This window comes from Dipteris shenzhenensis, chromosome 33 (genome assembly GCF_047967505.1).
Source record: "Dipteris shenzhenensis isolate YYH24624 ecotype China chromosome 33, Dip_SZ_1.0, whole genome shotgun sequence".
NCBI classification, from domain to species: Eukaryota; Viridiplantae; Streptophyta; class Polypodiopsida; order Gleicheniales; family Dipteridaceae; genus Dipteris; species Dipteris shenzhenensis.
The window spans coordinates 25,705,105-25,729,114 of record NC_141628.1 but is presented as its reverse complement, the minus strand read 5'-3'; the positions used below and the strand labels follow the sequence as shown (position 1 = coordinate 25,729,114).

At 49.6% G+C, this 24,010-nt stretch overlaps 1 protein-coding gene across 6 annotated transcripts in view; it reads right to left on the bottom strand.

Annotated features, from left to right (window-relative positions):
* LOC147879880 (phosphoglucan phosphatase LSF1, chloroplastic) overlaps positions 1 to 24,010 on the bottom strand; it is a 204,324-nt gene that overhangs the window by 54,432 nt on the left and 125,882 nt on the right. The gene's annotated exons all lie outside the window — the stretch shown is intronic.

Below are 24,010 nucleotides of genomic sequence, written 5' to 3'. Positions count from 1 at the left end.
AGCACCCTTCTTCATGACTTGGGGATCAGTTGCTTGGTTGTCACTCACTAGTCCACAGGCTTTCTTTGAGGGACATGACACGGACACAGCTTTCTTTGTTCGACGACATCTTGTGGAGTCATGCTCCCTCCGAGATGTTCCGTTTACTCCATTCAGAGCTCCCCACGCTTCTGTAGACACATCTTGGGAGATTCTGGCTAGTATCACAGCATGGCATATTTGGAAAGCCAGATGTACAGAGGCTTTGAAGGACTCCCAGGTTCACCCTTCTCACACTATCGCCAATATCTGGGCAAATACTATACACACTTTGATGGCCATTTGAGCGAACATACAGGGAATCTCCACGATTGCTATTGCTAGGAGGGTTGCTTTTCTCAGAGTCTGGAAGGATTGTCCTTTCTTCTCTGACTCTCCTTCAGGGATGAGGTGGCATTTTCAGCCGCCAACCGGGATTTTTGTTTGCTCATTCTGAGCTGTTTTTTCCCATGCTTGACATGATGTACTCTTGCACTTGAGCTTGCTCTACGGTTTTTATTCATACTTAATGAAGTACTTTTCTTGGTATGATGATGAGTGTAAGGAGATGAGAGCTCACCTCACACGCGAGCAGGCCTTGGGACACCTGACCTCATCTGAGGCACATCGCATCTCACGTCAGATGACAAGACATAAGAAGCAGACTTTTCTCACTCATAGGATTGATGAGGTGGTCGGATCCTTTCGAGGGGAGACCCGATTATTGGCTGGGGGCTCCTATCAGAGGGGAAACAGCCCATTCCCATCATGGACCCAGAGATGTGGCTCAGATATGCATGCTCCTTATATGATATCCCAAGTCAGATGCCACCAGATATGTCCTCTATGCCCAGACCCACTACTTGTCACTTGTTCAGTACGCAGAACGTGAGGAATGCCCTCCTTTGTCTGCACAACGGAGAGCACCAGACCATGAGGGGCTACGTGCAGAACATTTTGCACATGGACAGGAGGTCTTGGCCTTGGTTCTAGCGCAACAAATAAACCATGCGATATGTCACGGATTCCCACCTACTTGGAGCACTACCACCATTGTACCAATACATAAGGAAGGGGACCCCCGTGAACTACCACAATCTCATGATTGGCCACACTCTGGCTAAGATTTTTGGATCCGTACTGGAGAGGGCGATCATAAGCCATACAAAGGATCATGGACAGCGGGCCCTTGGGCAGGCAGGTTTCGGAGACATCACTCCACGCTGGATCATATTTTTACCCTGAGAGCCATCATCGAGAAAGCAAAATCGAGGCGCCATAAGGTCTACACTTGCTTCATGGACTTTCGAAAGGCTTTCGACACAGTCCCCGTTCTCGCCTGATCAGGCGACTACAGGAGCTGCATCTCCCAGAGGTCATGATCTGGGGAGTGATGAGTCTATATGTGTCTGTTAGAGTGCGAATCAGCACTCCTGGGGGGCTATCAGATTGGGTTGAGAGCACCATAGGGGTGAAGCAAGGCTGCCCCCTCTGATCGACTCTCTTTGGACTATACATTGATGAGATCACATCCTTTGTTGATCGCCTAGGAGGAGAGGGCTCCCTATTGGCTTATTTGATGGTACAGATACTACTTTATGCAGATGACATAGTCCTCAGCAGAGCAGAGGGTTTGCAGAAACACTTGGAGGCCTTGGAGATGTTCTGCAGAGAGAGGGACCTGACAGCCAACCTTGGGAAAACCAAGGTTATGATCTTCAACACATCCCAAGTAGTGCTTCATCAACATCGACGTCGACATAGTTTCACTTACCGTGGGGAGCCAATGGAGATAGTGCAGGCCTACACGTACCTAGGGACAGTATTCACGGGACCAGGCTTCACGATGACCCATGCCGCCAAAGCACGACTCACACGAGGAAAGGGAGCCCTGGCCCGATTAGAGATACAGTGCTTCCAGGCACATTTCCAGGATCCACCGATGAAGGGCTGGCTTTTTCTCGTCGATGTAGAAAAGAAAAGAAGAAAGTTTATCAAAGTCTTTGGAAAACCGATGGGTCTATGAGACTGTGAAAAACCTGGTACAAACGAGCTGTGGTGGTGGAGCTACTAGAGTTTAAATGAGCATCCACACCAATGCAAAATGCAAAAACGTAGAATGGTAGTACTAAGTCCTAAGTACAACGTCCTAAGTACAACATAGTCATGTCAGTGGTCGACTATATATCAATCTGATCATCATCATCATCATCATCTAGACATCAGGGTGGATGAGGCAATGGGGGGCATGAAATTGGCGATAGAGTGTTGTCAACAACTCTCAGGTGCAGCCCTGGCACGTCTCCTGTTCATAGCTCTGCGTCTAACCAGAGCTACCGTGACCCGTGTCGGTCGGGCCTCGACTCTAAACAGGAGGGGATGTCCCCCAGCGTGATCTATGTGTCAACCCTCTGTCTGAGCTGTCGGGTCACTAGCTCTGAGTCACGGTCATGTCGACGCCTCGTCTCATGAGGGTCCATGTGATCTGGCTGAAAAAACTCCGTGATAGAGCTCTCAGAGGGATCAACCAAGGAAAAAGTCTGCTCCTATCTCCGTGCTCAAAGTATCCTCTCGCGGTGTCTGAGTACCTCATGAATGAAACCTGCCAAACATCAATGGTCTGGGTAGGAGAGAAATTGGGTCAGAATCCCATAGCTATCTCTGAAGAGGCAGTAGAAACGCCCTCGGATCTCATAGTAAACAGGGCACCTGAAGATGAAGTGCTCCTCTGTCTCAACCTCCTGCATGTCACATAATGTGCATATGCACCTCTCCCTAGGTAGTTGCTCTGCTCTGCCGCTCTCGCGATACAAAGTCTATGTGAAGAGACCCAGAACTGTCCAATAGAGATCCTCAGTGAGTGGGGTAAGTAGATCTGTGTGTATCCTGGGGGGTCAATGAAACCCTCCTCTCTCATATACAAGCAGTGATCTCTGTAGAAGCTAAGCTTCACTCGGAGTTCACTCGGTCCCAACCAGGTCCGAAATGTGTGTAGCTGTAAGAGATCCTCATTGATAACCTGGTTGACCTCGTGTGATAGGAGGGGAGAAAACGGAGCATCCATGCAGTACTGGAAGGGACCCCTTGGTCTGTGGATCTTGAAAGTGCGAGCGGAAGCACTACCTCTCTAGTCTGGCTAATGAAGCATATCCTGTACCCAAGCGTGCTTGCATCGCAGGTCTCATAGTGAAGATGGGTTCGAAAAAGACAACCCCAAGACAGGTGACCCATCAAATGTGAACTGCTCATGGCACATGACGGCTTGAGATGTATTGAAGATCATAACGTTGGTTTTACCTAGATTGACCTTTAAATCATGAGACTCACAAAAGGATTGGAGTGCATCAAGGTGTCTCTGGAGCCCCTCTGTTAAGGAAGACAAGAGAGCCACGTCATCTACGTAAAGCAATATCCAGATCAGCGTGCATGCAAGAGAGCAACCTACCCCCCCCCCCCCTATGTCTACATCACTGTCTCAAGCTCATCAATGTAGAGGCCAAACAAGGTGGGTGATAATGGACACCCTTGTTTGACCCCAATAGTGCTCATGATCTCGTCTGTCCACCCAAATCCTGCGCGAACTTTGTCTGAAACTCTCTCGTAAAGTGCCATGACAGCCCAAATGATCTCCTGGTCATAACCCAAATCCTGTAGGCGCCGTATGAGGTGGGCTCTCCGAACCGTGTCAAATGCCTTGCGGAAATCCACAAAGCAACAATAAACCCTCTGCTTCCGTGCCCTCACCTCCTCGATGATACATCTGAGCATGAGAAAGTGGTCCATGGTGCCATGATCACGCCGGAATCTGGCCTGTCCTGCTACTCTAAGTCCTTGACACTCCACAAATCTGTTGACCTCGGAATCAAGTACTGATGCATAAATCTTGGACATGACATGTCCAATCATAATGGTCCTGTAGTTCTCCGGACTCATGGGATCCCCTGCCTTGTGGATGGGTGAGATAGTGTTAATGGTCCAGGTGCGTGGAAACCCCCAAACAAACAGCTTCATTAAAGAGCTTTGCTAAGATCGAGGCTAAGAGGTTAATCCCATTTGCAATGAACTCAATGCATAGTCCCTCATGATCCTTCGCTCGGCTATTATGAAGTTTCATTACGGCATCCTTTACCCCCCCCAATGAAGAGGGTGCAGGATGTGGGGCGTGGCATATGTGAGAGGTTTGGGGCTGGCTGATTTGGGATGTCATAAAGTGTGCGTGCATGGTCATACCAGACTTGAGTGTCATAGAAATCTCTACCAAAAGTCCTTAGAATTGTTACTAAACAAAATGTTCAATAGCTCCTCCTCGTTCCAGCGAACGAAGTCTAGTTTCTTTCTACATACCAGTCGATGATACTCGCGTAGCGTCTCTGCTAGTTTTTGGTTTTGAATCTAAGCTGACGGTGTAAAGCCTTACACTCATTATCGTATCAGCGGCGTGGTCGTGCGTGCTCTGGTCGTCTCGATGTCTCTCGTCCAGCCACATCGTGGTGACGGGCCTCACTGTTGATCCATAGTGCTCTCGTCTCCTCGATCTCATCTAGTGCTGGCTCGGATGCGTAAAAATCAGTGACACGTGTCTGTGCTCAGACTAGCTCGGTGCATCAACTATAGCTGATCTCTGGCCTGCCACACAAGGGAATCCCTATGTCTCCGAATCTCAATCAGGTAAAGCCCAATGCAAACGTGGTCGGGGAAATGTATTAGTTGAGTGAGTGGAGCCCCTCCTGAAAGAGACAGTGGTATCGCCCTCGGATCTCATAGTAGGCCGGACAAACACATAGAAAATGCTCCTCTATCTCGACCTCCCCCATCGTGCATAATTTGCAGACCCACTGCTCTCTAGGTATGCCGGCCGCTCTCCCAGCCTCAATCCGCAACTGGTGGGACAAGACTCGTATCTATCCGATAGCAATCCGCAAGGTGTGTGAGACTCTCCTATCCTCGAGGTACTGGGGCCTGATGATGAGACCATGCTCCGATATCCTCAGAAAGTGGTCATGATAGAACCGGGTTTTGGTGGGAAACTCCTGATCCCCCCCCCAAGCCCGAGATGTGTGAAGTTGGAGAAGGTCTAACCGTATGATACGGTTAATCTCATCATGTGGAAGGAACTCCGGTGGTGCATCCATGCTGTACTGAAAGGGGGGGAGCCTATCCATGTGGATACTGTGGCTATCAAACCATGTGGACACCCGCGCATACCATGTTGTATCAAAGCCTCTCTCTGCCAGGCGTCGGGATGACTCCAATGCCAATCTCGGTAATCTCCACTGAGGTAGGGCCCAAACTCTATGGAGAAATGTCACGATCTGGAAGAGGGCATCCACCTGGAGAGGTGTCATGGCGAACTCTATCTACATGATCTGATGGGGGACTGAAGGCTTACTGCGAATCATCCTAGACCCCATGATCACCTGTAGCCTCTCAAATCCCTTCCAGTCGGTTTCTGAAACGTCACTCCCCAAAAAGGTGCTGCATACATGGGAGTCAGTCTCACGAGAGTGTAGAGACCACCATCAGGACACTCAGAGGTGCAGACTGCTCTCTTACGGAGGCTGTCATCCAGATTCTCCTATACGCAGACGATGTAGTACTACTATCCTCTTCTGCGACTGGTCTTCAGCAACACCTGCATGGACTTCAGGTCTTCTGTGATACACATGACTTGAAGGTCAACCTTGGGAAAACCAAGGTGATGATCTTCAACACTTCCAGACCCGCTATGCACCGAGAGCAGTTCCTCTTTGCCGGCGACCCTGTTGAGATAGCTGACTCTTACACATACTCGGGCGTTGTCTTCTCACGCCCGATCTTCACGATGCGCCCGGCCATGCAGGCCAGGATCAGCCGGGGCTACGCCACTCTTGCCAGGCTGGAGCGACAGTGTTACCACTCCCACATCCCGGACCCGCGGACCAAGTCTCTCCTTTTTTATTCTTTGGTCCGCCCAGCAGGCATGTACGGTAGCCCGTGGTGGGGAGCCGACCTTTCAGACACAGAGTGGGCTCGAGTCGAGCGCCTACAGATACTGATGTTTGCTCGGATGATCCGCAGCAAACCATCAGTACCACACCAGATCATTCTAGCAGAGTTCGGCGCCTCACCCCTACAGCTCGATGCGGCTTTCCAGGCTATCACTTATCTACATAGAATCAGGGATTTCAGCTCCTCCTCCAACGGTCGCCTCCGCCTACCTTGGCTAGTCCTATCCTCCTCTATGGCCTTATCCGTTGATGGGGACCAGCGATGCTGGTATAGTCGTCTTTCCAGTTGGTTCACCCGACTGGGCCTCGACTTAGACCGGTTGCCTCCTTTTCAGTACAGCCTCGACGCTCCACCATCTCCCCTCTCCCCTACTGACCAAGAGGTCAACCGGCTCATTCGAGCGGATGTGCTCCAGCTCCACACTTGGCGGACATGGTTTCTTCACCCTGAGCTTCCTGTGAAGCTCGACTTCTACCACCGACACTGCCTCCAGATCTCACAGGAGGGCTTCATCACACCTCCGGGTTACACACAGCTTCATCTACCACATGTGCTCCGGATCTCCCTCGGTCAGTTTAGGGTTTCGTCACATCGATTACGGATCGAGAGCAGACGCGCAGAGGGTATTCCACGAGAGGGCCGCCTTTGCCCACTTTGCGACTTGCAGGAGATCGAGTCGGAGGAGCACTTTGCTTTCAGATGTCCTATCTATTATGCCATTCGAGGCCGGTACCACTGCCTCTTCCGCGATGGATTCGGCCCCCTCCCACACATGCTGCAGTTCCTGGATCAGCGATGCCTAGCCGCTTTCTTACATGAGATGACTCGCCACCGAGATACCTCTCTCCGAGCACGGCGACACGCGCAGCACACACAGCGTGAGGACACCCAGCGGCCCATCACTGATTTCTTCCAGTCACAGGATACCTCTCCTCGGTCTAGCCGACGACGCGGACGTGAGAGAGAGCCAGAGCCAGAGCCACGACAGCTGCGCCAGCGGACAAACTCACACATCCGGATCCATGACATCTTGTCTCTGCTCTCTGCCCGCCCCACCGGGGTTACCGTTGCCCTCATCCACAGGGCCACCCGCCGCCCCCGACGACCGAGCTCGACTAGGCCGCGTGACGTCAGAGGCCAATCATCTATCGCAGGGTTTTTTCCGGCCTCCCATTTGACGGCCCCTCTATGATTGGTCTCTGACGATCACCACCTGCACATATATATTATATCTCCCCCCTCTGCCCCATTTTTGGTGCCCCCCCCTTCTTTTTTGTATCATCTGGAGGTAGACACATATTTTTTGTATCAGGACTAGACACACCGTCCTTCATAACCTCTTTTTTTGTAGAAACGGTTGGCTGGCCCGTTTTGAGACCGCCACCGTTATGCTCATTGTATCAGTTATCTTTAGTCTCATAGACCTTCACGGTCTCCCGAAGACTTTAATAAACTTTCTTTCTTCTTTCTTTCTCTCTCTCTCTCTCTGTCTCTCTCTCTCAAACATGAATGATACCACTGGAAGGTGAAGCACTATGCTATTATATGGGAGGCCTCAACAAGTTTAAGAAAATGGATGCACACCGGATACCACACAAAGGAATGGAGGCCACTAAGACGCGGGCTGGTACAGAGATGGGGAGGAATGGATGGAATTACGGGTGATAAAGAACAAAAATGCAGTTCTACAAACGGGAATTAAACCGATGGACAGTTATGAAATACATAAATATCTTGGAGAGGACATCTGAATTTTCAAGAGGCATTTAATCTACAAGCTAAGAACCAGCTCAGATGATCTAGAAGTGATAAGGGTAGATGGATGCGGCCCAGGATTCCAAGAGCCCTATAGGCGAGGTAGAAGATGAGCAACACGTGCTCTTAAAATATCGAGCATACACACACACTAGAGAGATTCATGGGAACAATAGGTGTAATGTGAAGAATCTATTGGAACAGCCAGCCCACATGTTTGGAAGATACCTGAAAGAAATCTTGGAACATCGTAGCAAAGAACTTGGACTAGCACAAAAAATAGCCCAGCAAATACTCACAATGTAGAGAGATTTGTGAGAATTGTATTTCAATGGTTGTAACTAACCACTATTCAGTTTAATAGTGGTCACCAATCCCATAGATCCTAAGGGTCTCAAGAGGACTTTAATACAATCATATCATCTCATCTCTCTCTCTCTCTCTCTCTCTCTCTCTGTGACCATGCCGCCTGAAAAGGTCACCATGCAAGAGTTTCAACTGTCTTTACTGAGCACTTTGCAAACTCACTGGCTGACAAGTGAAAAGAAGGTAAAGCTGGAATATTACCAAGACAACATAAATCCCACATGTAGGTCTACATACATGTCCATAGAGACTCATGCTCATCCTTATATTAGCACACCTATCCCCCTTCTATATCGGAGAAACATAGCCAGGTTTCGTACCAGATCTCATACATTTGCAATTGAGAAGGGAGCTTGGATGCATCGGCCCAGATATGCTAGAGTCTATACCCTTTGTGACATGCATATAGTTGAGACGGAGGCACATGTGGCTCTACAGTGTCCCCGATATGCATATATCATGGAGGACTACCAGCAAATACTGGAGGACACCACTCAGCTGACATCAAGTCTCTCTACTGCCTCTCCGGCAGCATTGGGATCTTTTGTCACTCGTCTTTTTACCTAGCGTCAAGAACTCATAGACTCCTGACCCCTCTCCTTGAGGAGACTCTATTTTACATTGTATGGAGACAGGTCCCATGGTTCATTTTTGCCCCCCGAGGACGTTAATAGAATCTACTTCCACTTCTACTTCTCTCTCTCTCTCTCTCTCTCTCATAGTATCAGTTATCTTTAGTCTCATAGACATTCACAATCTCCCGAAGACTTTAATAAACTTTCTTTCTTTCTTTCTTTCTCTCTCTCTCTCTCTCATGCCTCAGCCTCTCTGTCATGCCGTGCTGCTGTTGATTGCTGATCGTCATTTCTCTCTGTCAGCCCCATTGTTGATTGTCTGCTCTCTCCGTCCACCTCTGTCCACGCTCTTCGGCCCCCGTCAAATCCCCTTGCCCTCTCCATCGCTGGGCTACGTACACCCCATCGTCCCATCGGTCCGTCGTTGAGCTCGGTCATCGTTGGGCTTTGACCTCTGTCCATGCCCGTCCACCCGCCCACCTCCGTCCATGCCCGTCGGCTCTCCGACACTGGCCTTCTTCAACCTCATCGTCATTGGGCTCCATCGCTGATCGTCCCATCAGCATCACCCGCCATCGCCATTGCCACTGCTGCGGCTACCCCACCCACCATCGTTGCTGCTGCCCCACCTGCCATCGCTGTTGTTGCTGCTACAGGAGCCACGCCACCACTGATCACCATCATCATCGCTGTTGCTGTTGCTGCTCCCACCATCGCCATCGCTGCGGGTCTCCTGAGTACTGTTGCAGGGCCTATCCGGAGCCCACGGGGCTGCTGCTGCTGCGCCATACTGCCGCGAAGGGCCTCCAGGCCCTTGCGCCTCTGCACCACCAAGCACAACCCATCGCAGGCTGTGATAGGCCCGCCCTGGGTGTCCTAGCCCCCGTCTCCCCTCCTGGTGCACAGGCACCTGCAAAACAGGCCACGGGCTAGTCCCCCAAATTTCCCAATTACGGGCTAGTCCCCCGAATTTCCCAAAAAAATCTCCACTGGCCTCCAAAGGCCATGATTCGTTGAGGCCTCCAAAGGCAATGAATCTGGTCTGGCATTCTCGCAGGAGCAGCTTGGGCTGCTGGTGCTGTCACGGGATAGCTCGGGGGGGCTGTCTAAGCCCTCACACACCCACTGATGCCCGTGGACCAGTAAACCTGCAGTTTCGAATTCAAAAGCAGGGGGAAAAAAAAAGGCGCCAAAACCAGAGCACGAAGGATCTACATGGGGGACATAGATCAAAATCAGCTCTTGGGTGCATGTTTTATATTTCTGCAAATCAAACAAATGGGGACAGTAGGCAGACCATCAGATCAGAAAACAAGGGGCGAGAAAGAGCGCAAATACAGTGTTATTTGGGCCAAAGTGGATAAAAGAGAGGACAACAACATTAAAGCATGCATATCCTCTATCAAGGAGGAGTGCAAATTGCAGGATGCTGAGCTAGAAGGCTTACAAAAGAAAATGGGGGAGAACAAGAACGATGTGCTCTCAAATATACATACTTCAATTACAAGAGGACATGAGAAAATGGCAAACTGAAATGCAAATGAAATGGGCCAAAGAAATCACCCGCATGCGGAATGAGAAAACTAACTCCCTTGCCTCACAAATCAAGACACTAGAAGACCAAATTTTCATCCTGAAAGAGGAGAATGAGAAGCTAAAAGCAGGCTCACACTGGTAGGAAGGGGAGATTCACCCACCTATAAAGGAAGCTGATTCTTCTCAAAGAACAGATTGAACAGTTAAAGGATGCCAAGGGGACCTCAGAAGAGGGATGCAAGCTCATTGATGAGCTGAAATCTGAGAATGAACAGCTTAAGAGGGAAATGTCCGCGCTACGGTCACTATGCAAGGGAAATATGCTGAGTTCACACAGCAAATCACAAAAGGGAAGGTGGACACGCTTGCGTGGAAGGATGTACTTAAAAAGGGCACAATAGCTCCTAAAAAAGAGCTCATATCTGAGACTCTAGAGAAGGAAAAAAGACGCAGCAGCAAAGCCATGAATGTATTGGTAAGAGGCCTAACAGTGGGTGACACCCCTATGTCAGATGCCAAGGCGCTGTTTGAGAAAATGGGTGTCGACCTGACTTGTGAATCAGCCTGGAGGGTAGGTAAAGCTGATGTGCCAGCTAGGCCAATGGTGATAAAGATGCAGACGGTTACTGACAGATTCACCCTCATGGATATGAGCTGCGTTGAAGGGCACCAGAATCTTTTTAGATGATGACCTCACACTCCTACAACAAGAACATAGGAGGGTGGGAATGGTGCGAGTTATGGCAGCAAGGCAAGAAGGGAAGTGGGCAGCTTACAGGGACGGGAAGGTGATCACCGAAAGAGGGCAGAAAATGCAGAAAATGGAGAGAGAGAAGGGAGGGCAGAAAACAGCACATGATGGTGTCTGACTCCTCAGGTGAGAGCACCAAACACGCTGAAAATGGCAGTATGGAACTGTAATGGCACTCTCTGGTCTGACCCTGGGGGCTTCTTGGAGACCTACACTGATAGAGACCTGCTTTTCTATACTAAGGCACATGAGAGCCCTGAGAGAGGGCTGCCCACAGTGACAGGGTATGCTTGGGAGTCAGCACACAGGAAAAAAATGAGACGGGACAGTGGAACTAGAGGTTTTGGCGGAGTGGCAGCCCTCTTCAAACTACACCTGAGACCGCTCATATCTGTAGTACGGAGAGAGGAGCATGCACGACACGTGGATATGGCTCCACTTTGAGACACGACCTCTTTTCATTGCAGTGTGCTACTTTCCCCCAGATACCTCATCCTATGCGTACGAGGTTACCACAGAGGGTCACAGCCCGTATGAGACGATCTTCGATGACATCAAGGAGTTCTCCCAATAGGGAGACATCCTCCTCCTTGGGGACTTCAATGCATGCACAAGTGACAAGCAAGTGGGTCTACTAGATTTTGCATCTAACTCCCTTACTGTACCAGAGCTGGACCTAGTAGAGTTTGGCATAGTGAGGCACTCAGCAGATACATCACATGTGACAAGGTATGGGCATCATTTGCTTGCGATGGGAGCTGTCCATCACCTCATTATATATAATGGCCTCGGGAGGTGGCCCTCATCTAGAGGCCTCACATGTTTCCCACATGGCGGAGGGTCGAGCACAGCGGACTATCTCATAGGCCCACTAGCTTTTGTTTCACGGATGCTCGATCTCTCTATGCCCACCCCCCCTCTTGGTGCTGACCATACATACTTGTCCTTCGGCATCTCGGTCACCATGCCAGTTGTTGAGACAGAGCTCCTCCTGCACCTACCCGTGTCTAGATCCACTTGGACCGCACGCTCGACCCCGTCTATGTGAGCCACCTGGCCTTTGAGCTCCCAGCCCTAATTAGAGGTGACATGGAGCTCACCCATGCCTCAGATACCTTGGTTACTATGGTACAGGCTGCAGCGATCAGATCTTTCCCCACGACTCGGTCCTCGAAGGTCCTGGATGGGAAGATCCCCCAGAACTCTTGGTTTAATGAGGAGTGTAGAGAGATGAGAGCTCACCTCATATGTGAGCGAGCTGACACCGCCCGAGGCATAGCGGGTCTCACGTCATATGACGCGACGGAAGAAGCGGTCTTTTCTCACACGTAGGATGGATGAGGTGATCAGATCCTTTCGAGGAGGTATCCCACTATCGGCTGGGGTCTCCTCACAGAAGTAAAGGCGCCTATTCCTATCACAGACCCGGGTGTCTGGCACACATATGCATGCTCTCTTAATGATGTCCCAGGTCAGGCACTCCCAGATATGGCATACATACCCAGGTCCACCACACGTCGTCTGTTCACTACACAAAACATACCCGAGGCGCTCTTGCGACTCCATAACCGGGGATCACCAGATCATGGGGACTATGCACTGGGCACTTTGCACATGGGCCGGAGGTCCTAACCCCAGTCCTAGGATAGCTGTTCAACCATGCCGTATGCCATGGATTCCAATCTACTTGGAGCACCACCACCATTGTACCGATACATAAGGAAGGAGATCCCATGGATACTCGGAATTACCGCACTCTCATGATTGGCCACACTTTGGCTAAAATTTATGGATCGGTAGTACTGGAGAGCGCGATCATTAGCCATACAGAGAATCATGGCCCACGGGCCCTTGGGCAGGCAGGCTTTTGGAGACAACACTCCACACTAGATCATATTTTTACCCTGAGAGCCATCATTGAGGAAGCGAAGTCGAGGCACCGGAAGGTCTACACTTGCTTCGTGGACTTTCGGAAGGCTTTCGACACAGTCCTTGCTCTCGCCTGATCATGCGACTACAGAAGCTGCATCTCCCAGAGGTCATGATCTGGGGAGTGATGAGCCTATATGAGTCCGTCAGAGGGCGAGTCTGTGCTCCTGGGGGCTATCAGATTCAGTTGAGAGCACCATAGGGGTGAAGCAGGGTTACACCCTCTCATCAACTCTCTTCGGGCTATACATTGATGAGATCACATCCTTTGTTGATCGCTTAGGAGGAGAGGGCTCCCTATTGGCTGATCTGATGGTACAGATACTACTATATGCAGATGATATAGTCCTCATTTTGTCCTCAGTCGAGGGATTGCAGAAACACTTGGAGGCCTTGGAGATGTTTGCAGAGACAGGGACCTGACAATCAATCTTGGGAGAACCAAGGTTATGATCTTCAACACATCCCAAGCAGTGCTTCATCAACATCGACATTGACATAGTTTCACTTACCAAGGGGAGCCAGTGGAGATAGTGCAGTTCTACACATACGTAGGGGCAGTATTCACGGGACCACGCTTCACGCGATGACCCATGCCGCCAGAGCACGACTCACACGTGGGAAGGGTGCCCTGGCCCGATTAGAGAGACAGTGCTTCCAGGCGCATTTCCGAGATCCACCAACGAAGGGCTGGCTCTTTGACACTCTTGTGAGACCGACTGCCACGTATGCAGCACCTTTTTGGGGGAGTGACAGCTATTGACTAGAAGGGATTTGAGAGGCTTCAGGTGATCATGGAATCTAGGATGATTCAGAGTAAGCCTTCAGTTCCCCATCAGATCATACAGGCAAAGTTGCCATGACACCTCTCCAGGTGGATGCCCTCTTCTAGACCGTAACCTTCCTCTACACAATTTTTTTTTTTTTTTTTCAAGAAAGAGACTTCTATTAAGTAAGAGAAAAAACCCACGAGAGTCGGCTCAAAGCGGGATACATCATGAGACCATGAGGATAAATAAACCCCTCAAAATGAGGTGGAAAACAACCAAGGCTGAGGCTGAAAGTGTCACCTCAACCCAGTAAGAGTCTCAGAGAAGAAAGGAGAATCCTTCCATTCCCTGAAGAATGAAGTCCTTCTAGTGGAGGCTGCATAGGAGTCTCCCTGCATACTCGTCCATACGGCCATCAAAGTATGTATGGTGTCTGTCTAGATACTAGCCAATGTGTGCGAGGGATGGAACCTGAGTTCCCTCCAATGCTCTGTGCATCTTTTAGCTCTCCAGATATGCCAGGCTACTATGCTCGCCAGTATCTCCCAAGAGGTATCCACAGAGGCAAAAGACCTGAGGCCCAGTAAGAGAAAGCCAATCCACTGAGCCCCATGTCATAAAGAATGGGGAGTGCACAAAGTGACTGAAAATCCTGGCTACCCCCATCCAAATCATCCTCGCCTGTCTGCACTCCCATAAGCAATGCTGAATCGTCTCCAAAGCAGAGAGGCAACGAGTGCAAGTAGGGTCGGCTCTGAATCTGGATCTCCAAAGGTTCACTGCAATCCCACCATGGATAGAAAGCCAAAAGAAAAGTGTGATCAAGGCTTGGTTGTCAGAGGACACTCCTGTGGATCAGGACTGGTTGATTTGGGTAGAGGGGGCTTTGGCTAGAGTCAGCAGGGCCTGCCAGTTGAGGGCAAAAGAGGAGAAGGAAAAGCTCACCATCAGAGATCGGAACGCAAGAGCGGAGGTATCCAGACTTCAGAGATTGATTCAGAGTTTTTCTCATTCTCTTTTCATCAGAGGGAAGCTTTCAGAGGCTCAGGAGAGACTAGAGGAGATTCAGGGCAGGAGGGCCCAGTTCACGTTTTACTCTCAGCAGACCTTCTGGATCCAGAAGGGGGATAGATGCTCTAGAGAGTTCTTCAGGGCAGTGGGTTAGAGATACTCTTCGGACAGTCTTCATAGACTTGTGGATGAGACCGCTTCTCTTCAGAGGGATCCTCATCGTCTTGTTGAGATCACTTCTGATTTCTATTCCACTCTTTACACCGCTGATCCAGTCACCGAGGAGATGATCAGAGCCAGAGAGGAGATTTGGAGTCATGTCCCCCAAATGGTCTCAGACAGGATGAGTCATGTTTTGGATAGCCCACTATCACTCTTGAAGATCACGGATGCGTTACATGAGCTGCCCAGAGACAGATGCCCGGGGGAGGATGGCTTGTCACCACTTCATTTTAGAGCTCTCTGGGATACGATTGGGCCTCATCTACTTTCTGCCTTTTTAGAGGCTCTCGATACAGGATCTTTGGGTGAGACATTATGCACATGTATGATTTGTCTCATCCCGAAAGGGGGAGACAAGACAGTCCTATGTAATTGGAGACCTATTACACTTCTAGGGACAGCCTACAAGATCCTGGCCAAGACCTTGGCCGTTCGCTTAAAGCCTATGCTGCCAGATATCATCAGAGCTACTCAGACAGAATTTGTCCAAGATCGGAGTATCTTGGATAATATCTTCACTTTTTGGGAGGCCACTCATTGGGCGAAGGAGAGCCAGCAGGAGATTGCAGTTCTCCTTCTCGATTTTGAGAAGGCTTATGACAGGGTGGACTGGGGTTTCTTGGAGGGCACTATGAGGAGGCTAGGCTTCAGTGACAGATGGATTTTATGGGTCTCCTCACTTTAATCTCACTCTTCTAGCAGGATGGTGGTCTGTGGAGGCAGAGGACCGGCTTTTCAGCTATCCAGATCGGTACGACAGGGATGCCCGCTTGCACCTTACCTTTTCCTATTCGTAGCGGAGGCTATGGGATACTTTATGCATGCTACCAGTCATGGCACTTTGGGCCTTCATCTGCCTATCCGGAAAGAGCAGGAGCTTCTGGACACTGAGTTTGCTGATGATACGGCACTGACAGTCAGAGGAGATGCATATAGTCTTGCTACTGCTGCGGATTCAATTGACAAATTCTGCCTAGCCTCAGGGGGACTTGTCAATTGGAACAAATCAAAAGGCATCTGGACTGAAGCTCAGCAGGATACCCCAGCATGGGGAGGAGACAGAGGCTTTGTATGGATACCCAGAGCCACCTCCACGAGATATCTAGGCTTCCAGGTTGGCATTGAGGTGTCTCCGATGCAACAATTTGCCCCAGTTCTTGAGAGTATCCAGAGAAAGCTAGCCTACTGCAGTACGGCTAGACTTTCTTTGGCCGGAAGAGCGCTGGTACTCAACCAGGTTCTACTAGCGACTATGTGGTATGTTGCGTCATGTTGGTGCTTTCATGCTGACTCGATTCGTCAGGTGAGGAGATTGCTTTGGAACTTTCTGTGGAGTGGTGGGGATGGTTTTGAGGACACTAGGGCTAGAGTTTCATGGGATACTATCACTTTACCATTCTCGCAGGGAGGACTTGGGGTTCTTGATCCGAAGATGCAAAGCAGAGCCCTTTTAGTCAAACTTCTGGTTAGAGGTTTGACTCTAGGCGATCAATCGTGGAAGCAGTTCCTAATGCATGAGATTCACCAGTGCACCCCCAGAGTAGCAGGTCAGTGGGCAGGTAGAGTTAGTTGGATCTTCCTGACGGACCAGCATTCTCAGCCTTCCTCACCACTTGTGAAAAGGCTTATTCAGATATGGGATCATTTTCGATAGCACCTCATCAGAGCAGTTCCCTCCTCCAGAGAGGAAATTGCCCGACAGCCACTTTACCATAACCCCCTGGTTCGGTACCAGGGATCTTCCCTTGGTACAGAACTTAGGACTCCCTTGGCCAGATGGCATGCTCAGGGGGCTGTGACAGTCAGAGATTAATTCAAGGAAGGTGTGGAGATGTCAGAGGAGGTGATCAGAGATAGACATGGGCCACTTGGACAGATTGCTGATTCCATTTCTACTTGGTCAGGTTGTTTTAGTGAGGCTGGGCTATGTATTGGAGTTCGCTTAGGACCGGCACCGTTTATTTATTTTGAGACGGACTCCTCTCACAGATTGTATCCCACTCAGCCCCTGGATCGTCAGGAGCTTCTTTGGCAGAGGTCATTGGTTGCCTGGGTAAGGAATGGGCCACAGATCCTTCCAGGTTGACCATTGCAGAGGATATTAGATGGAGACTTTGGATTTTTCAGGGTCGACCTCTTGCGGAGCTTGACTGGGACCCAGGTGAGTGGGCATGGCCTGCTCCGGTGGCAGGCGTTCGTCCTCTTCCTTTTTTCCAGTACTCGACGAGGGTAGGTTACAGGCTTCAGCAGAGAGACTCTCATCACATACCATCTGCCTCCCAGCATTGGCACGCACAGGGACTTACCGCAGAGCTCTTGCTGAGCTACTGGACTCACTTTTGGGGCATCAGTAGAGCCAGGAAAGTCTCCTACTTTCTTTGGCTCACTATACAAAGGGGCATACTTGTGGGTACTTGGCTCCAGCAGATGGGTAGACCCTCCTTGTGTATGCGTTGTCAGCTTGCAGAGGAATCTAGCAAGCATTGTTTATGGAGTTGCACCAACTCTAGAGTAGTATGGACAGGTATCTTCAGGTTGTTCTCATATGTTACATCTGAGTCCTTTCTGATGACTTGGGGCGCTGCTCTTTGGGGGAGATGATCTGGAGCCTTTACTCTCTTTGAGGCAGAGCCAGGAGACCACGGTTTCTTCATGCAGCGTCGCCAGAGACGGGTCCCACATAGGCCAACATCATGGAGCCGCAGGATTTACTTTTGGTACCGGTACTAGCTCAGGAGTCCATGCCTACTTCAGCTAAAGGGTCAGCCTGGGAGGTGATTTCCAGCATTACCCTATGGCGGATATGGTGTTTGCGATGTTCTTTTGTCCTTGGGGGCCATTTATGCACGGAGGCTGACACTCTCGCTTCCATTTGGGCGGAGATTATCTTCACTCTCGGGAGTTAGTGGGAGCGGTGTACAGGCACCTCTTTGGCAGCTCGTGGGAGACTTATATCCTTCATGAGGACATGGGACTGCTCTTTATTTTTTCACTTGACCCCTTTTGGAATGTCGTGGCATTTTAGACCACCTCCATGGCTCTTTTGCCACATTGTTGAGGCTTGGGATAGAATACTTTCTCTCCCACCTGTTGTATGATTTGTTTTGAATGGAATATATCACTCTTTTCTGTTTTAAAAAAAAAGTGTGATCTTTCTATTTCTGTGGGATTTCCAGAGTCTCCTCCAGAAGCACCTCTGCAAATCCGTAGTGATATCAAATGCCTCCCAATGAGGAACTCTGGAATCTCTTGGCATTACTGACCGTGTAGTGAAAGAAAGGGATGCTCTTCGCTTGATGCCCTGCATCAATCCATCTCCATAGAGTTTGGGCCCTACCTCAGTGGAGATTACTGAGATTGACATTGGAGTCATCCCGATGGCTGGCAGAGAGAGGGGCTTTGTTACAACGTGGTATGCACGGGTATCTAGATGGTTTGATAGCCACGGTATCAAGATGGATAGGCTCCCCCCGTTTCAGTACAACATGCATGCACCAGCGGAGCTCCTTCCACATGATGAGATTAACCGTATCATACGATTAGACCTTCTCCAGCTCCACACATCTCCGGCTTGGGGGGGAATCAGGAGTTTCCAGTTCTACCATGACCACTTTCTGAGGATATCAGAGTAGGGCTTCATCATCAGGCCCCAGTACCTCGAGGATAGGAGAGTCTCACAAGCCTTGCGGATTGCAATCGGACCGATACGAGTCTCCTCCCACGAGTTGCGGATTGAGGCCAGAAGAGTGGCTGGCATACCTAGAAAGCAACGGGTCTGTAGACTACACATGATGGGTGAGGTCGAGACAGAGGAGCATTTTCTATGTGTCTGTCCAGCCTATTCTGAGATCCGAGGACGATACCATTGTCTCTTTCAGGAGGGACTCCGCTTCGGACCACCCACACCCTAGGATACATCAGAGTAGAAGAGGAGGAGCTAGCTGATATGAGGACAGACTGGATCAGCAGCAAAGAGAGCCGACACAGTGCTACCGAGAGAGGGACACAGAGAACACGTGCGAGACAAAGAGTGCCTAGAGCACAGTCTATTGAGGTCCAACCCATCACAACTTTCCTCAGAGGGGATAGATAGAGACGAGGGTCACTCTGGACATAGCCCAGAGAGCTCATAGATTGAGGAGACTGCGCCCGCCGCCACAGTGCGAGACAACTCGATAGACGTAGATACAAGATATTTCATAGCTCACCAGAAAGCCATCACTGTGCCGAGATTCGAATTCTAAGTCCCAACTCTGAGATGGACTCGATTCAGTTTGTACTTGATTGATTGAGTATTGAGTATGATTTTGCTAGCATAGATTAGTACTCAACAAGGGCCCTAGCGCACCCTTTGCTCCGGTCCACTGAGGCTTGTATGAGTCTACTTTTTCTTTGCACTTTGTCCCATAGGCCTGCGAGGCCTCCCGCGGACGTTAATACATCTTTCTTTCTTTCTTTCTCTCCTGATGAATTGCCCGTCTTACACATACCTAGAGGTTCTCTTTTTGGCCCTATTTTCATGATGAGACCATCTATGTAGGCCCATCTCAATAGAGGGTATGCTTCTATAGCCAGATTGGAGAGGCAGTGCTTTCACTCACACTTTCACGATCCCCGAATCAAGGCCCTCTTGTTCGACTCCTTGGTCCGACCAGCTGGGAGAGTGGGCTCGGGTGGAGCGTCAGTACAGAGTGGGCTCGGGTGGAGCGTCAGATACAAAGTGGGCTCGAGTGGAGCGTCAGATACAGAGTGGGCTTGGGTGGAGCGTCTCCAAGTCCTCACGTTGTCACATATGGTTTGTAGTAAGCCGTCGGTTCCTCATCACATTATTCAGGCTGAGTTTGGATCACCCCCGCTACAGCTTGATGTAGCATTCCAGGTCATCACGTATCTATATTGCGTCATGGGATATGGAGACACCTAAGGATGACACAGATTTCCATGGTTGGCATTGTCCTCTATGGCTTTCGCTGCTGAGGGTGACCAGAGATGCTGCTATGTGCACACATGCAGGTGGTTCGAGAGATTGGGACTCCACATGGATAGGTTTCCGCCCTTCCAATACAGCATTGATGCGCCGTTTCTCCCACTTAGGTATCACGAGGTTAACCAGGTCATACGTGAGAACCTCCTGCAGCTACACACATTCCGAACCTATTTCAAACCGCAAAAACTCCTGGTGAAGCTTAGCTTCTACAGTGATCACTGCCTACTATCTCTAACGAGGTTTTTATTGATCCTCCTGGATACACCCCATTCATTGAGGATCCCTATTGGACAATCTCGGGTTTATTCGCACCGACTTCACATTGAGGTGGGCGAGCCGAGGGAGTGCCTAGGGAACGACGCATATGCACTCTATGTGAGCTACGGGAGATTGAGTCAGAGGAGCATTTCATCTTCAGGTGTCCAATATACTACGAGATCCAAGGTCGTTTTTATTGCCTCTTCAGAGACAACTTTGAGTTACTTTCCCGATTTCGAAGCCTTACCAGACCAGAGATGTTTGGACGCGCTTCATCCATGAGGTAGTTAGACATCCAAGCGCCTACTCACATCACATAGACACGGACGAAATGCATTGGCAGACTCGAGCATGATCGCGGAGTTTTTCTAGCCAGACCACTAGAGGATATCACCCTGCGGACCTATGACACGACCGAGACCTGAATCCAATGACGCGTTCCTTCCATGTTCAAGGTGGGGGTACGACACACTGGGATCACCGTAGCCTTGGTCCGGACCAATAGCTTCTGCCAGGAGACCACGTCGCGTGGGGCCCCCATGGATAGTCAACAACACTATATCTCTGACTTTATGCTACCACTGCCTCATCGGACGCTGGGTCCCTCATGATCTTGTGTTGGATTCCCCGATGTACTTTGATTATCTATGATGATAGTGGCAGTGATGAGGGCCACACTGACATGGACATTATGCTTTGGCATCGTATTGTAGCATGTAGGAGGTAATGTGTGGTGATGCTCGCTGAATAGCTCAACCCTTTCAGCTTGTTTGTATTTGGTTGACCCATCGGTCTTTCGCAAACTCTAATAAACTCTCTCTCTCTCTCTCTCTCTCTCTCCTTTCCACCTTCTGCTTGGTATTCTATCCCCCTTCTCTATCTGCCCCCAACTCTTTCTTACTAAGTTCACGAATTTACAATTCAACACTTAGAAGGATCTTTTTCATGAAGGAAACAAGGTCAAATAGACACAATGCTACCAATATGAGGCTTCATCCGAGTAGTCTCAAGAGAGTAGAAGTCCATAGAAAGATAAAGCCAAATATGAGGTTGCACAATTCAATACTTAGAAGGTCTGCCCTTCATAAGGGCAAGTGTCCTAGTTCAGATGGACTTACCCCCTTATTTTTCATTACTTTTTGGGATCAAATTGGGGATCACATTACTTCAGCCCTACAGGGTGTATGGGACTCGGGTGAGATGCCAGATTCACTTACAGAGGGCCTCATTCATTTGATCCCGAAAGGGGGTTGCAAGAATTTAGTGTCTCAGTGGAGACCGATTACCTTGCTGGGTACCTTCTATAAAATCCTAGCTAAAGCTATTAGCCTTCGTCTGCAGCCCTTTCTTCCATATCTTATCCAGGATATGCAGACGGGTTTGTGCATGGCAGGAGCATCTTTGATAACATTTTCTCAATTTGGGAGGCTTTGGATTGGGCGATGCATAATGGCCATAGGATGGCCATTCTACTCTTGGAATTTGAGAAAGCTTATGACAGGGTAGACTAGAGCTTTCTGGAGGGCACACTTACTCATTTTGGTTTCTCAGATGCATGGATCAGAGGGGTGTCAGCACTCTACAGATCAGTCCACAGCCAGGTTCTTATTGGTGGAGTCAGGGGGGACAGGTTTGAGATTACTAGATCAGTCCGCCAGGGATGCCTCTTAGCCCCCTTTCTGTTCATATTTGTGGCCGAAGCTATGAGCTATTACATTAGAGCTCAAGTTGGTATTGTAGGACTCAAGCTTCCTTTGAGGTAGAAGGATGAGCTCTTAGACAGTGAGTTGGTAGATGATACGGCTGTTTTTTTGGATGCCACTTCACAGACACTGACTTCATTCAGGACGGCGTTGGATTTGTTTTGCATTGCGGCAGGTGCACACATTAACTGGAATAAATCCAATGGCTTTTGGATCAGTGATGAGGACACTCCAGACTGGGAAATGGCATAGGGTCCACCTAGATTTAGAGTGGAGTTTCCGTCAGATATCTAAGATACCAGGTTGGGGTGGGAATCTCTCCAGCACAGCAGTTTGCTCCCGTGTTGAAGAGTATCAGGAGGAAATTCATCTTTTGGAGTTCTGCCATACTTGACCTTGCATCCAAGGTTGTGGTTGTGAACCAGGTACTTTTGGCCATTGCTTGGTTCGTTTGCTCATGTTGGTGCAGATCTAGAGGTTGTATCGCTCAGCTCATGAGACCTATCGGGAACTTCCTATGGAGCGGTTTAGATGGCACCTCAGATGTTGTAGCCAGGGTGGCTTGGGAGACCCTCATTCTCCCCACACGAGGAGGAGGTCTCAATATTATTGACCCCAACTTGCAGTGTATGACCTTGCTATGCAAGTTCGTAGTACGAGGATTGATGCCTGGACAGGAGCCCTGGAGGGATTTTTTCTCACGCAACATTCTTTCTTGTACCCCATCTCATGGGGGAGATTGGATGGACAGCATCAGATGGATCTTTACTTCAGCCAATCTCAAATCTCCCCCTTCCCCTCTCATGGCTGCCATTCTGAAATCTTGGGGCTATTTCAGAAACACTCTTTGTAGAGTTCCACCCACTTCTCGTGAAGAAATTCACAGGCAGCCAGTCATGTGGAATGACTTGATTTTGGATGACCATGGTAGGCCACTTGGAGTGTCGCATTATATGCAGTGGTCTAGATGGGAGAGGGGACATGCTTATACAGTAGGCACCTGATAGTCCTTTATGAGACTCCCAGAGGATCAGAGACTTAGTAGTTGGCCACCTCAGAGGGAGTGCAGTCAGGATACGGCAGATACAAGCAGCCATTCCGCCAATGTGGATTGATACAGATGACATGCCGATCACAGAGTCCACTTGGTGGGGAGCGTTCTTAGGGACGGGCATTCCGTTACAGATTATTGTCCTGCAGAATGCACATGAGGATACCCTAGTCTTTGATGTTCAGTCAGGAGGCAGACTTATCAGATCTTCTAATGATATTCTTTTAGAGGTTTCCTTTTAGCCTGTCACGATTGCAGGTTTCATGGAGTGGGGCAAGGACTCACAGTGGTCTCTTGACCCCGATCCTATTCTCCTTGCGCTAGGGTCTTGGAGACTTTGGTTATACGGTGGTTCCCTTATTAGGTTCTTGCAGTGGGACCCAAGGGAGTGGGAATGGATTTATGAGAGGCACTAAGAGAAGAGCTTCCCCTTCTTTCGCTATACAATTAGAAATGCCTGGAAGTTTCAACTCAGTAGTAGAGGTTAGAGGCCCTCCAGAGTGCCTCATTGGAATAGTTTTCGGATTTTCATAGTTGTGCAGAAAAACTTTTGGCGTAGGCTCTAAAAATCCCTTAGGAATAGAAAGATCACTCTTTTCTTTTGGCTTTCTATTCATGCAGGGATTGCAGTGAACCTGTGGAGATCCAGGTTCGGGGCTGACCCTATTTGTCCTCGTTGTCACATTGCAGTTGAGTCTGTACAACATTCCCTTTGGGAGTGTACACAGGCGAGGACGACGATCTGGAAAGGTGTTGCTAGGATTTTCAGTATCTTTCATACAGCATCTTTCTATATGACTTGGGGTTCAGCGGCTTGGCTATCTCTTACTGGCCCTTAGGTGTTTTTCGAGGGACATGATCTAGATCCACCAGCTCTCATTGTACGGTGACACTCAGTGGAGTCTTGTTCCCTCCAGGATGTTCCCTTCACTCCTTTCAGAGCTGCTCATGCCTCAGTAGACATGTCGTGGAAGATTCTAGCTAGCATTGCAGCTTGGCATATTTGGAGAGCCAGGTGTACAGAGGCGATGGAGGGTATTTAGGTTCACCCTTCACAGGTCATGGCCAGTATTTGGATTGACACAATACA